Source organism: Pinus tabuliformis, chromosome X (assembly GCF_031772625.1).
Source record: "Pinus tabuliformis cultivar Carrire ecotype Pingquan chromosome X, CPIR1, whole genome shotgun sequence".
NCBI lineage: Eukaryota > Viridiplantae > Streptophyta > Pinopsida > Pinales > Pinaceae > Pinus > Pinus tabuliformis.
Window position 1 is genome coordinate 537,641,928 of NC_142308.1, and position 15,157 is coordinate 537,657,084.

Consider the following 15,157-nt stretch of genomic DNA (forward strand, 5'->3'; position numbering starts at 1 on the left):
GTCAGAATGCCTTGGCCCTTGACTGCTTTTATCAAAATTTTGAAGCTTGCTGCTTTGAAATGTCAAAATTGTGTACTTCCCTTCTTGGTAGACTTCTTGATCCTATTTACCTTTTGCTGGTAGTTAAGAAAACTTGAAAAAACTGCATTTTACATCTTAACAGGAAATAATATATACATCTGGATATGTACAAGGGAAAATTCATGCTGCACTTATGGGTGGTAGTCAAAATAGTGCTTGAGCATCCTACCATTCACAGGACCTTCATCCAAATCAGTTTCATTAAGACTCTTAAGGAAATAAGTGTTGTTTCCTTATACTGCTTGGACAGCAAATGGTCCTCTCCACAGGGAATCAAATTTTCCATGTTTTCCCTTATCCTCTCTTCTTGAATCCCACTTGAGGACTTTGTCACCAATGTTGAAATCTTCTGCCTTAGTTCTCCTATCAAAGGCCTTCTTTAATTTTTCTTGTAGAACTTGAACTCTGCTGAAAACTTGATCTCTAGTTTGCTGTAAACATATTATTTGATTTATCCTTCTTTGCATATCATTTGGTTCAGCTTGGCTTTCTTGAAGAAGTTTCATAACAGGCACCCCTAGTGATGAAGGGAATTTGGCTTCTAATCCATAAACCAACTCATATGGGCTGGTCCCAATTGATCTCTTGGTTGTTAGTCTATTTGCCCATAGAGCATTCACAAGCTTCTTATGCCAATTCTTTTTATTCTCTTCTAGCACTTTCTTTATAATGTTCACCAGGCTTTTATTTGATGACTCAGCAAGGCCATTACCTTGGGGATAGTATGCAGTAGAATGACCTAAGGTAATGTGAAATTTGTGGCAGAAATTCACCATTTTCTTGGATCTGAAAGCAGCAGCATTGTCTGTTACTATTTTGTCAGGGCAGCCAAATCTAGCCAATATGTTGTTCTCCAAGAACTGAATGATAGTGGAATCATTTGCTTGTCTGCATGGAACAGCTTCAATCCACTTGGTGAAGTAGTCTGTGGCTGTTAAGATCCATCTATGTTGGCCTGAAGATGAGGGATGAATTTCCCCAATGAAATCCAAGCCCCATTGTTGGAAAGGTCTCTCTGTTGCAATAGGCCTCAAGGGAAGTGGCAGCAACTGTCTCTTTCCCTCAAACACTTGACATTTATGACATGAGGTGGTGAATTTCTTGACATTAGAGAACATGGTGGGCCAGTAGTAACCAGCCCTTAGTATTTTATCCACAGTGGACTTCCAGTACAAGTGTCCACCACAGTCACCTGCATGAAATTCCTTTATGATATTGTCAGTTTCATTCTCAATTAGGCAGTTTAGCAATATTCCTTCATGGTTTTTCCAAAATAAATTTCCATCCATAACACAGAATTTAGAAGCTTTCACTTTTAAGAACCTACATTTAGTTCTGGACAATCCTGGGGGAGCGCACAGGTTTTGCAATACATAACATATATCAGAGTACCAAGGGGATTGTTCAAAGGCTACATTGATCTTTGGAGTCGCCAGCTCCTGTTCACTGTCCAGCTGGTTGATGTCTAAGGCTTGGAAATTTGCTTCTGTCATTAGTTTGGCCAAACCTTGCCCTTTTATTAGTTTTGTAGGTTTTATCTCAATATCAAATTCCAAAATGTTGGCAATCCATTTTCCTCTTCTACCTTCCAAGTTCTCTTGAGTAAGTATGTCTTTCACAATTGGGCTTGGTACATAGGCTATAACATGGGAGTACAGGATGTAAATCCTAAAGTCCTTAATGGCCTTAACCAAAGCATAAGCTTGCTTTTCCATGATTTGATATTTTAAAGGTGCATCTCTAAGAGCTCTGCTAAAGAAAGCAATTGGCTTTTCATTTCCTTGGTCATCTTTCTGTAACAAAACAGCAGCAATAGTATGCTGGGAGGCAAAAGAGAAAATGATAAATTCTCTGTCAAATTGAGGATTGGTCAAAACTGGGGTTTGGGTAAGGGCCAGCTTTATGCCTTCAAAGGCTTGATTGGCTTCAACAGTCCATTTTACTTTTGAATCCTTCTTTAGCATGTTATTTAGCAATCTGATCAACTCTGCTAAGTTGGGGATAAACCTTCTCAAGAAATTGATTTTTCCCAAGAATCCTTGCAATTCTTTGATATTTCTTGGGTGGGGAATTTGTAGGATAGCTTGTATCCTGTCTGGATCTATCCTAATGCCATCTTTAGAAATGATGTGGCCCAATAATTTACCTTCCTCTAAGCCAAACAGGGATTTCTTGGGATTCAAGGAAATTCCATATTTCCTGCATTTTAGGAAGATCTGTCTCAAATGTTTTATATGTTCTTGGTCTGATTTTGAGAAAGGTGTAAGGTCATCTAAGTAAATGACAAGGAAGTCATGAATCTCTTTGGCAAAAGCAATATCCATTGCTCTTTGAAAAGTTGCCCCTGCATTTTTCAATCCAAAAGGCATTTTTACATATTTGAAGGTTCCCCATGGGGTTGTAAATGCAGTTTTGTCTTGATCACCAGGGTGTACTAAGATTTGATTGAAACCCGAGAATCCATCAAGTAATGAGATCCTTGAGGCCCCTACCACTCTTTGGAGAATGTGATCCATCTTGGGTAAGGGATAGTTGTCTTTGAGGGATACTTGGTTCAGATTTCTTAGATCCACACACAGCCTTATTTCACCAGTTTTCTTTCTTGTAGGGACTAAGTTTGAGATCCACTCAGAGAATCTGATTGGTGCTATGATGCCTGCCTTGAACATTTTCTGTACCTCTTGTTCCATTGCTGGGAGAAGCATAGGATTGATTCTCCTCAATTTTTGTTTAAAGGGCTTTTGATCAGGCTTGAGAGGGATAGTATGCTGGATAACAGAGGTATCATAGGACTTTAGATCCTCATAACTCCATGCAAAGACATCCTAGAACTCTTTAAAGAGGTCAATGTATTTAGGCCTTTGATCAGGAGGTAAAGATGCAGACAATTTTATTATTTTTGGTTTGTCAATGGTACCAATGTTGCATTCTTTGATGGCTGCATTTAAGGGCTGCATTTTTGGTTTCCTGGGAATATCATTTGAATCAAAAATATCCTCTAATGGAGTCAGGCCTGTTGGAAGAAAATTGTCTTTCAGCTCAATGATTTCAGCTTCAGCATTGGGCACCTCTTCACAACTGATTTGGTGAATTTGCTGAATGTTTTCCTTGTTGAAAATAGTTGGATTTAGCATTTGTTTTGCTGTTCTAGGTGATATTGGGTGAGTAATCTTTTGAAACTGTATTTGTGATGGACTTGCTCCTTCAAGTATTTGTGACTGACTTGCTTTGTCAAGTATTTGTGACTGACTTGCTTTGTCAAGTATTTGTGATTGACTTGCTTTGTCAAGTATTTGTGATTGACTTGCTCCTTCAGTGTCAATATTTAATCCTGCGAACTCTTTTTGCAGCGTTAAAAAATTGTTTATTTGCATATCATCCTCAAATACTTGCCAATCTTTAACATTGTTTGGAATGGAGGGTCTGTGTTTTATCTCAGCCGTGAAACAATTGTTAGGTTCCAATGGTAATTTGCAAGTACTAGCAAATGTGGCCAAACTATGAGCATGTAGATTATGGGTTCTAGGAATTTTAGTGATTTGGAATTCAGAGAAAAATTTTAGTACCTCAGCAACAGCAGACCTATAAGACCTTAGTCTTTTGTCATTTGTGACAAAATTTCCCTTCACTTGTTGGATAACTAAATCTGAATCACCCATGATTGAAACCCTGGCAGCTTGCAAGAACTTTACCAACTTGAGGCCTAGCAAAAGAGCTTCATATTCTGCCATGTTATTAGTACATCTGAAGTTTAATCTATAGGCTCTGCCTTCTGCATGAGTGTTTTCTTTATTGTGTACCAAAACTCCAGCTCCTGCCCCTAATTTGTTGACTGAGCCATCAAATTCAAGGAACCATAGAATATCTTGTTGTGAAGGAGATTTAACAATCTGTTGAGGGGCTGGCAAAGTAAGTTGAAGTTCTGGTTTTTCATCTGGCCTGTCTTCTGGAACAGTCTCATCATTTGATTGAATATGTCTTACAACTAGAGCAGCAGCAGTGTCTAGTGATTGATTGACTGTTGTTTCATGGGTGGTAATTCTTTCATTGAGGTCTTCCTCTTGTATGAGTATCTCAGTTTCAACATCATTCTTTGAGAGGGTTGTGCTGTCATTGAAGAGAATGTATGAATCTATGTCTGAATGGACAGCATATATGGGAAAGTTTTGAGGCTTTTCTTCACTGCTGACCATGTATTTCATGAGTGTTTCTCTGTATAATCTTTTTGGTTGCCCAAAAACGGAGATGGTGGCATATGACATATCTAATTGTAGGGAGCCTTGGAGCTTAGCTCCCCATGATCTTGATAACAGCATCCCATACTTAGGTGGGATCTCAGCAACTACAACATCCATTAGGATGGTTTTGTTTGGGTATTGAACCAGAGACACACATAAATCTTTTATGAGACCTAAACACTTGACTTGGCTGGAGTCAAAGGAAAACAGGTCCTTGTATGGTCTTGTTATATCTAGATTCAATCTCTCCATGACTGCTTTTGGCATGAGATTGTGAGAGGCACCTGAGTCAAACATTGCATTATGTAATATCTTATCATGAATATGTAAGCTGACATAAAAAGGTAATACCCCTGCGACTACTGTTTTTCCATCCACTTCTGGGCCAAATAGTAATTCTGGGGTATCATCCAACACATTAACATCATCTTTGTTGCTAGTGAGTTGAAGGGACTTCTTGATCTGTAGTTTATAGATGTCATGCTTGGCTAGTTCTGAGAGAGGAATTGCTATCTTTAGTTTGCCAATTTCAGTTTCTAGGTCAAAGGGTTTTTCAGATTGGGTCTTAGGGTTATGGATAACAGTCCTTTCCTTGTTCATTAAATCTTCTTCTTGATTTTTATCTTGACTTTGGGACTTGTCTCTTTTACTCATCTCTTGAGGAGTAACACTTAAATTAGGTTGAGAGGATGAAGTGGCCATAGGCTGTTGTTTTAAGGACAGTGGTTCAGTGATCTCTTCAATAATCACTTCTTCTGAAGGTGAATTTGTTTTGTCATTAGGCTCTGTGACTATGACTCTTTTAGGCTGCTGATTATCCTTTATCTTTTCAGGCTGATTTACGTTCACAGTTCTGCTCCTTAGCTTGTATTGTTTATGGACTTCATAGACAGCAGTGTCATAGCCTTGTTTAAAGTCAAAGGATTCACCTGATTTAGTTTGGAACAGTTTGATTTCATCATCCTCATGATCTTCTTGTGTTAAGAAAACTTGACTTTCACCATCTAGACCTATTAAATTAATCTCAGGATCTTCATTGGGCTCAGTTGATGTGGAAGTTTCTGCATAATTTTCTTGGAAAGGGGGTCTTATGTCTTGGTCAGTACTGGGCTTGCCAATGCCTGGGTTTTGAGTTCTCCTAAAATTTGGATTCCTAGGAGGGTTGTTTTGTGGTGCTTCCCATGATGATTTTCTCTCAACCGATTCCACTCTATCACCCAATCTTTTCATTCCATTGAGTATTGCATCCAGTTTTTGATCAAAGGCAGAGGGTTCCTCTTTGAAAACAGTCCTCTTTTCCAACCTTGCTCTGTTTCTTTTGGCAATCAGGTTAGCTTCCACTGTGACAGCAACCCTTTGGGCCTCTGCAAGGGATTGAGGATCTCTCTCCTTTAACTGATAGGCCATGTCAGGGTCAAAACCATCAGGGAATTTGTACAAGGCTAAATCAGGAGGGGGTCTTAAATTTTGTGGGATTGCGTTATATACATTGTTGAATCTTGCACAATACTCCAAAACAGTCTCTTGGGGACCTCTTTTGATAGTGTCATATTCCCCCAGTATGTGCAGAGGATCCTTCTTCTTCTCCCATCTGCTAGTAAAGGCTTGATAAAGCTCATCAGGAGTAGTGATGGAATTTGCATTCAGGGATCTAAACCAAGTTCTTACATCCCCAGTTAGGCTTTGAACAAACATCCTCATTCTCACACTGTCATCATCTATTTCATAGGTCTCAAAATGGTCTTGCATCCTTTTGGCATGCTGGACAGCTGTCAGAGGGCCATTGGAGTCAAAATATGAGATTTTGGTTTGGTAATCTTGGGGTAGAGCTGCAGCATTAGCTGGTATCTGCAAGGGTGCATATCTGTTAGCCATATTTACAGGGTTTAGAGGATTAACAGGGGCAGCTGGGATAATAGGAACAGTGGGTACCACAGGGGTAATAGGTAAGGGTGAACCTAGAGTGTTGGTCAAGGGGATATGTGCAGTGGATGAAGATGTGAGAGGAGGACTTTGAGATGTGGATGGTGAACTAGGGGAACTAGGGGTAGACCGAAAAAGGACCTTGCATGGAGTAGAGATAAGGCTGGGATGATCTGAATCTGAGGTTAAATCAGCAGGCTGCTCCTGCCTTTGCTGCCTCCTAATGTTTCTAGGGATAGTATTTGGATTATCAACAATGATGGGTCGATTAGGGTCAGGATTTGCCCTAGTATGCCGTGGATTTTTCTTGGGAGCCAGCTTCTAACTGTTTTTTTTTTTTAGGATTTTATAGGAAGTTTTTATATCTGCAAGGACTGGATAAAGATTTTGGAATGGCTATATATATTTCAAAGCTGAGATGAAGATTCACTGAAAAAGTTCTTCCCTAAAGCTGTCAATGTGACACAGAAACAACTTTGAAGGCCTCCTGACTGATTTCAGGCTTGATCTGTAGCTTTGAGAGATGTATAGAAATTGGAAAATCCTAAGAAGTCCCTAGTGGAGTCGCCATTTATGTTAACACCCAGGTTGTTCCCTTTGACTCCCAAGGGAATACGGCCGGGGTAACCACTAACCAATCTTTGGACCATAGTTTCTAGCCAAACTGTAATCAGAGAGGGCTCTCTCTTTATAATTTATCTCTGTTTTGTACTGATTTTAGGCTAGCTATAAGTTCAGGTTTGTTTAAGGTTTTGGTTGGATGGTAATTTCAGTCAAGGTGCTTATGCATTCTCCAAAGTGTTCTAGTCCATTGGGCTATGGAGTCAGTGGTCCTTTAGTTATTTTGAGGTGCTGAGTGATTTGCTGTAGTGATGCTGCAGAGCAAGGTTAGTGTCTGAGAAATAAACTTTCATAAAGTGATTGGGTGGGTTGTGTCCAGTTTATGCAAGGCAATTAAGAATCTTACAGTAAACTTTTGGAGTAAGACAGTGAGAATATTGACCCAGGAGCATTTAAGAATTTCTAGGTGATATTCATACATAAAGAATTAACAGCTACATGAGCAATTAAGAATTCATGTGCATAGTAATCCTGAAGACAAACATTTACAGTAGTAAAAATTGAGTACAAGGTGTAGTGAAACAAGTCCTGCACTATTCTTTCTTTTTACTGCTAGCTTAGTATAAGATGAGTATGATTTGATAAACATAAGAAAGACAAGAACAGAGATTAAGGAAAAAACTTGTTATTTAGTCGGACAGCACAGGGGTTCTGCATCAGCACATGGAGCATCATCCAGACATCAAATATTTCAGGAAATCACTGAGCTCATCCAGCCCTTTGTATTAGATAATTCAGAAAGTGTATAATACATTTGTCTCATAGAGAAAATTACCAACCCCTTATGAGTTACTCAGGGGAGTATATATACAAAATTTACATCAAAAATATCAGCGAATGAGTTAATATCTCATTTATGATATGCTAATCTCTGGAATACAGTAGCTGAAGGAGTGAATGCTGCAGTAATTCCTTAATGCCTCAGCTGTCAAAATAGTCAAAAGATATTCGGACTTTATGGCTGTTAGAGTCGGCTAGAGATGTGCTGTCTGAAACTTGGATAGCTGTCGTTGTCTGTGTGATGAGTCACTTTTTAGCTGCTTTAACTGCTGACACTTGTCATGTTATTTGTCTTGTAGTGACCTGGAGCTGGCAGTGGCCGAATGACTGAAGCTACCGTGGCAAAATCTGAAGCATGAATTGCCACCAATCCTCCTTAGGCATTTGATGTCTGCGCATCTTTATCAATGTTTCCTCGGCCTCTGTATGTCTATAAAGATTGGGAGGGGTTTCAAACAGGTGATTCACTTCATTCTCAATGAAGAACAGGCCTTCAAGTTTGTCATATAAGCTCTGTCCTGTGGGAGGCCCTGTTTGTTCAGATGAACTGCCAGATGCAATAATCTGATTTTCAATAGTGGTTGCCATTCTGTTGGCCATTTGATCTGGAGAGATCAGTTTTCCTGCACCACTTAGTAAGCTGGGCAGGCCTTTTGCTTGCAGCACTCCCATTTTAACTTTGTATTCCTCCACATCTGCTTGCATCTCATAGTACTTCCTCTCCACTATTTGTATGTAGTTCCTGAGAGTTAGTACCTTCTTGGCAGAGAGGACAGCTTCTGTTCTGTTGGGAATGCCTATAGCTGCCAATTCCTCCCTTTCTTGCCTGTTCAGGAAGTCTATCATTCTGTTTGCCTGCTCTGCTCTGTTCCCTAGCATTGTCTTGGCCTTCTGAATTTCTGCTTGAGCTTGGCCCATTAAATCCATCTGCTCATGCATTATTTTTATTGACCTCCATTGCTGTCTAATGGATTGGCCAATTTTGGCCCATAGGATTCTCTTTATGTCGGCCATAGCAGTCTCCAGATTCAGCTCCTTCTCTAAGGCCTTTATCCTTTCTTTTTGGGCCTTTATTTCTCTGCCCTGTTCTGCTACAGTCACTTTGGACTTGTCATACTTGGCATCCAGTTCTGCCAACTTCTCCTTGGCCTTCTTTATTTCATCTGCCTGGATCTCCATTGCTTTGACGGCCTTGGTCAATTCCTCTACACTTGGGCTGGCATCTGGAGTTGCTGCTGTTCCTGCTGCTTCTGTTGTGGGGGCCACTGCTGCCCCTGAAGTTGCTGCTGTTGTTGAAGTAGTTGGAGGAGCTTGGGAGGTGGATTCTGCCTGTTTATCTTGTAATGCTCCTTCCAGCTCTCTCTCCAATTCCCTGATCCTCTGGTCTTGCTGCATTAGGAGGTCCAGTTGGTCCTCAACCTGTTTCTGCTTTTGAAGTTTTGCTGTTTGAGGGTGCTCTGTGGGCTGCAGCTTCAATCTTTTCTTCAAGGCATTGAGGTCATCATCTTTCTTCTTCATAAGGGCCTTCACACCCGTTGGATCACTAGGATCATGTCCTAGATCAATGATGATCTCCTCAAGAGACTTTATTCTATTATCTTTGGCCTGAGAGGACATTCTCTCAAAATCCAACTGGGTGTTGGTGTTTTCAGGGACTCTTTCAGCTCATGGGCCATGGTGGCCTTCTCTACCAAGGTTGCATAGACCATCTCCCCAGCTTGCTTATGGAGTTCAATCTGGTCCATGGGATGTATATCTCTGGCTAGGACCTCCACCCTTGTCTTTACAAAATCTGCAGCTGTCTTTGGCTGCGGCCCTTTGGGCTTAAAGTGACTTAAGATTATCTTTTCCTGCTGAATGTCATATACCGACATTAGCCTTTCTTGCTGGGCTGGTGTTGCATCTATGAATTGCTTGTAGACCTCAGCCCTCAGCAGCTCATTTTGAGCCTTTATTTGTTTGAAAGAAGCCTTGGTGCTCTTGGGCTTCTTGCTTTGTTGGGAAGAAGAGGACACCTCCAAACCGAGCTGTAAAGTTTGCTCCTGCTGAAAGGAGCTTGTACCTGTATGCTGACTGCCCTCCCTGTCTTTTCTTGCACTGTCCAAGACATCTTCAGTAATGTCTTCTACCTCTGGGGAGTCTGCTCTTTGCCTTTTGGCTTCTGGCTGGTGGGAGGATCCACTGAGAGGAGTGGACTCTTCTCTATCTCTTTTTGTACCCCTTTCCTCATGTGCTGGGGTCTGCAAAATTGGGGCAGTTACTGGCTCAGTTGGTGGGGGTGGAATTTGCAGTGCTGGAGCTGCTGGTAGCTCAGTTTGTGGAAGGACAGTTTTCCCTTGCTGCTGTTCTTGCTGCTGCTCACCTGAAGGGGCAGACTTTTCCTTCATTGTTTGTTCTTCTGCACCCATTATGCCTTTGCCTTTGTCTGTCACCGGTGCTGATGTAGAGGGTGCCTGTGGTGCAGTCCTTGTGGCCGAGGTCCCTTCTCCCACTGAATAAGGCGGTCTGAAAGGTACCTGCTGCACATAGTCTAGGTCAATAGTTTTTTCAAGCTCCCTCCTATTCTTTAGCATTGTCTCTTCCTCAGTTAAATTTTCAACTAGAGTATCCATCTGCCATTCTTGCAGGTTGGCATATTTTTCAATGTGTGGGTACTGGCAATGCTTAATGCCTATAAGCCTATACTTGTTTCTCCTAGCAGTGATGAAACCTTCAGGGTCATAATGGACCCACCGAAAACTATAGGACAGCTTGTATTTATCCTTAAGGATTAGGTCTGCATCTTCCCACCCTTCTTTCTTGTTCATGATGAAGGGGCCCAACTGGTGTTTAAACTTGAGGTGGGCCTTCTTTTTGGCGCTGTGGAAATGGGTGAGGTCGGACTGAATCAACTGCCTGTAATACTCCAAGGCAAATAACCTCATAGGTACATATTTTGGGAGCCTGTATGGACAGAGCTCACAGCCATAGATCCTAATGACAGTATGGTTCTCATATAGGTACCAGTCACCTATTTTATATTTTTTGGAAAGCTGCAGAGCTTTCTTGATCTCATTTGATATTCTGGGAGGAGGGGACCTCATCAACAGGCAAGAGACTGGGTATACAAATTGGTCAACAAATTCACAGTAGGTATAGGGTGAATTTGTGACTTTGTGATAGACAGAGGTCCAGAAGATGACAGATCTTCTTTCCCCTCTGTGATCCAGCCTTCTGATGTAGCATGGGAAGGCTTCAGAATGATAGTACATGAACAGGTGGTAAATATAGGCCGAGTACTTGAAGACCCCCTGTCTATCCACTCTGCTCAACTGATCATGAATCTTGTTAGCTATGAACTTAGCAAAGTTATATTTGCGGGCAGGGGGTTGGCGTGGGCTGTAGGCAGATAGCAATACCAGCATTGTTTTATCCACATACTCACTGTTTTTGTATCCCAACACATAGGCAATCATGTCCAGTAAAAGCCTGCCTACATCATTGAAATGGACATCCAGGTAGGGAGGTGGCCCTGTAGGCTGGCACTCAGGTCTCATGAATGTCCTGGTGACCTTTTGAATCTCCTCACTGGTCATCTTTTCACCAGTCTCCAGCAAATAGTTCATGGAAAACGGGATCAGTAACTCTGTCTGATCAAAATGTAACATTTTGTTGATGGACTCAGCATTAATGTAAAAAAGGACCCTCCCATATGGAGTGCTAATAGCTCTGTGCTGCACATCATAGTTTTCAGCACATAGGTGAATGGTTTCAGGGAAGACATTTACAGCTGGGAGACAATAGTATGGTAGGTTTGACTCCCATATCCCATGTGTACCATGACCATCCTTATAGTCCTCTCTTAATTGACAGAAGGTCTGCAAGAAGTCCCTGCTACCCTCAAAGTCTTATATAAGATAGTCCTTGTCAGCAAATGCCAAGGCCTCCAGTTCTTTATTTGGTGGATTTAATGGAGCCACACTGAGGGATGAGGATGCAGAAGCAGCCATTATATGATTTGATTTTGAGTAAAAAGGAGTTAAATGGCTTGCAAAGTTTTAAGAGCTCAAAATGCCAGGTCAATTGTAGTCAATGTCTGAACTGTGTCTTATAATGAAAAACACACAGTCTTGTTTCTGCAGTTTTTAGCAAGTTCACAGGGATTGTGAACTGCTCAGGGCAATTTGCAGAGGGTATGAGAAATTATTTAGGTGAAAGGCTCAGCTGGCGTGTACACCCGGAAAAAGGGAACAATGTCGGGCGCTTCAAAGGTAATTTCACAGTTTTTACCCGCAAATTGACTGTTTCTGTGTCTAATTACAGAGCTGGGGCAATGCAGATTGCCTTGGCTTACTTTAGGTAATAGGTGTAGAGCTTCTATGAATTTCAACAGGTATTCTAATGGTAATTTACAGAGAATTGGTAAGCATGGGCCAAACAGAGGAATTACGGTGAATACCTGGACAGAACGCTTAGATAGCTTGCGGGTCGTACTCTGAAGGTTGTAGTGATGAATCTGAGCGGTTGCAATTTGAATTTGGAGGTCTGGAGTCACTTTGGCAGCTGCAACGGCTATATCCTTCTTCACGCGAAAATGACATTGAAAATGCCTCAAAACATGACTTTAACGATAAAATTCAGAAAAATAGGGTAATTGGCGCCTTTCCGCCGATGACGTCAGCATGACGTCATGGCGGGCCCGGGTACGAAGGTGACGTGGCTACTGAGGTGTAGGCCAGGGTGGCAGGACATGGTGGCGGGTGGATAGGGTGGCAGGGTTACGTGGAGGGCCACACGGCGCAGGGGCGGGGAAGGGCGCTACGTCAGGATGACGCAAGGGGGAGGCGGTAACGGGATGGTGGTAAGCGGGTTCCCCGCACCACCTTTGGGCAAAGGCGGTATCGGGGAGGGGGGCTCCGAACAACCCCACCGCCTGCCACGCGTCCCTTGTACGGGGTGGAAAACCGCTTTCCCCGGACGCTAAAGGTCGGCAGGTCGGGGAGCGAAAATGACCGCCCACCGTTAGATCTGGGCGGCAGAGATCGGACGGCTGGCGGGTCCTCCGACGGATCGTGCAGGTTGGGGGGTCCCGCTGGTTTATTTAAATATTCAATTAAATACTTTTGGCGGAAAACTTTAGGATTGAGGGTTTTCGTGAGTTTTTTGGGGTTTTTGGGTTAATTTGTGAAAAAGGGTTTATGGAGAGGTTATTACTCCTAACCAGGGGTTAGAGTAATCCCTTGACAGGGTTGAGCATAGTCCCAGGTGGACTAAAGTCTCCCTTAGACAAACCTATTTAGCTATAATGCTAAAAGGAGGATATTTATAGAATGTTTGGGGGTTTATACACCATAGTGTTATTATAGTAGGGAAAGGGGACCATAGGGGACTTAGATAATAGAGTTAGGGGTTAATATGGATAGAAGAGGTGAATGAGGAGTGAAATGACCAGGTTTATTTGAAAACCACTCAGGTGTAGGAGTAGATCAAAATGAAAAGATTTTTAGACAAGAAATGTGGCTTTTAAGGGACTAAGAACCCCCATAAAACCATGAATTCTTCCATGAATCTCCACTGATGATGGGATGTTAGTCATGAATGGGAAGGGGGGAAGAAGGGAGGTTAGACATGCTTCTTTGCTTTGCTGCCACCTGATAGAGAAGAAGGATTTCTCAATCCATTGACTTTGCTTTGTGAAATAGGCTAGCTCATCTTCAATTTGCAAGGAATGACACTTCTGCAACCCCATCTGCCTACCCATCTACTTGCCTAGCATTTTTTTGTTTCTTTTTGGAGGGTGCACTTGGACTTGCAGACCCTTATTTGCCTTTTCTTTTCTCTGGCTTTTTCTTTTGTTTTTCTATCTACTTCTACCCTTATTTCTTGCAAGGTCCCAGATTAAGCAGTTGGGAGCCTTTCTTCTCTACCTAAGCTACTTGTCTGCCAAGATTAAACAGTTTGGACAGACTTTTTTCTCTATTCTACAACTGGAAATTCAAAACATGGCATGATCCAGATTAGGCTGTTGGACCATCCATCAAAATTTAGACAACATCAAGCTATATACACAGATTGTATTCTTTTGGAAATATGTGATCTTTGCATGACCAAAGCAGAACATATTTGGAACTCTTCATTATCAATCATGAAATATGAAACCTATTGGTATAGGTAGCTAACACAATCCACAAGTCATATCTTCGTTCATACAATAATCCTTGACACCTTTCAACGGGGAGACTCTAGCCTCTATATAGGCCTCATACATACAATACAATGGGTCATTACCATGGTTCCCTCAATACCATCTATCTAATACCATGGGCTTATTACATTGTTGTTAACTAGTTGTGGTCCCTTACATGATATGGGTTAACCTACTTATTTATTACTATGGCCCATCCCATTATTACATTATTCCCTAGGGTACCTCCATTTGTAACCCATATTATCCCTCGTAGGTATACTACATTCCACCCCCCTTAACATGTTTCATCCCCAAAACATGGGAAGAACACAAATAATAAGATCTACTCAAAAGAGTAGTCCACTGGTACCATGCACGTGCATCTAGCCATCCCAGAGAAAGGTGAACCATCGATTTAGCTGGTGCCTCGCTCGCTTGAGATGGAAGTTGACCGTCGCAGCTCTTCTGTGTGGATCGTCGCTCCTCTCTATCTGTCATGCTAGGGTTGTTGTCCTTGTGCTAATTTTTGCCGTCTTGTTGGTTGTTTTCTTGCAGGTGATGTGGGTGGTGATATGCTAAAGTTTTAACCCACGGTGTCTTTTTCTTTAATTCACCACCTAATGGAGCCTAATTGGTAGTTGGTACATGTTGTGGCATATTTTTTTGTTGCTTATCTTCCAATATTACTTCAACCACTGATTCCTCATCTGATGTATCTGTACTTGTAACATTTTTTGCTTTAGCCTCCTTGGACTCTACCTTTACCTGTTTTGATCTTTATGTTTGGTTGTTGACCATCAAGGGCTCATCATCTGATGTGTCAGTCCCTGAAACATCTTCTACTTGGGTCTTAATGGAAATATCCTACAATGTAATTTTCTTCTTTTTATACCAGAGCTTCAGGAATTTCTTCTGCACATTAATATTGATAGTACACACAGATTCCATCCAAGGATATCCCAAAAAAAACATCCATGTTATCCATATCTGAAGTATAAAAGTCACAATGCAACACATACTTATCCATAGAAAGCTTCAAATCTTTATAAACTTGAACATCCCCATTATCAACCTGTCTGTTTTCAATGTGTTTTGCTGGAACTTGCAATTTTTTTGCCAAATTAACATTGATAAAATTATGCTTGCAACTAGGATTTATAGACACAATGATCTTCTCCTTCTGAATCAATCCATGAACCTATAATAAGGAGATACCAGTAGAAAATAACCCTTTAGGTTTCTTGGTTTCTTTCTTTCCTGAAAAAATAAAATCTTTGCTAGGCTTTTTGGTTTCCTCCTTTCTAGTATGAGACCATTTGTCCAAAATTAGTTCTTCAATTTCGTCAGC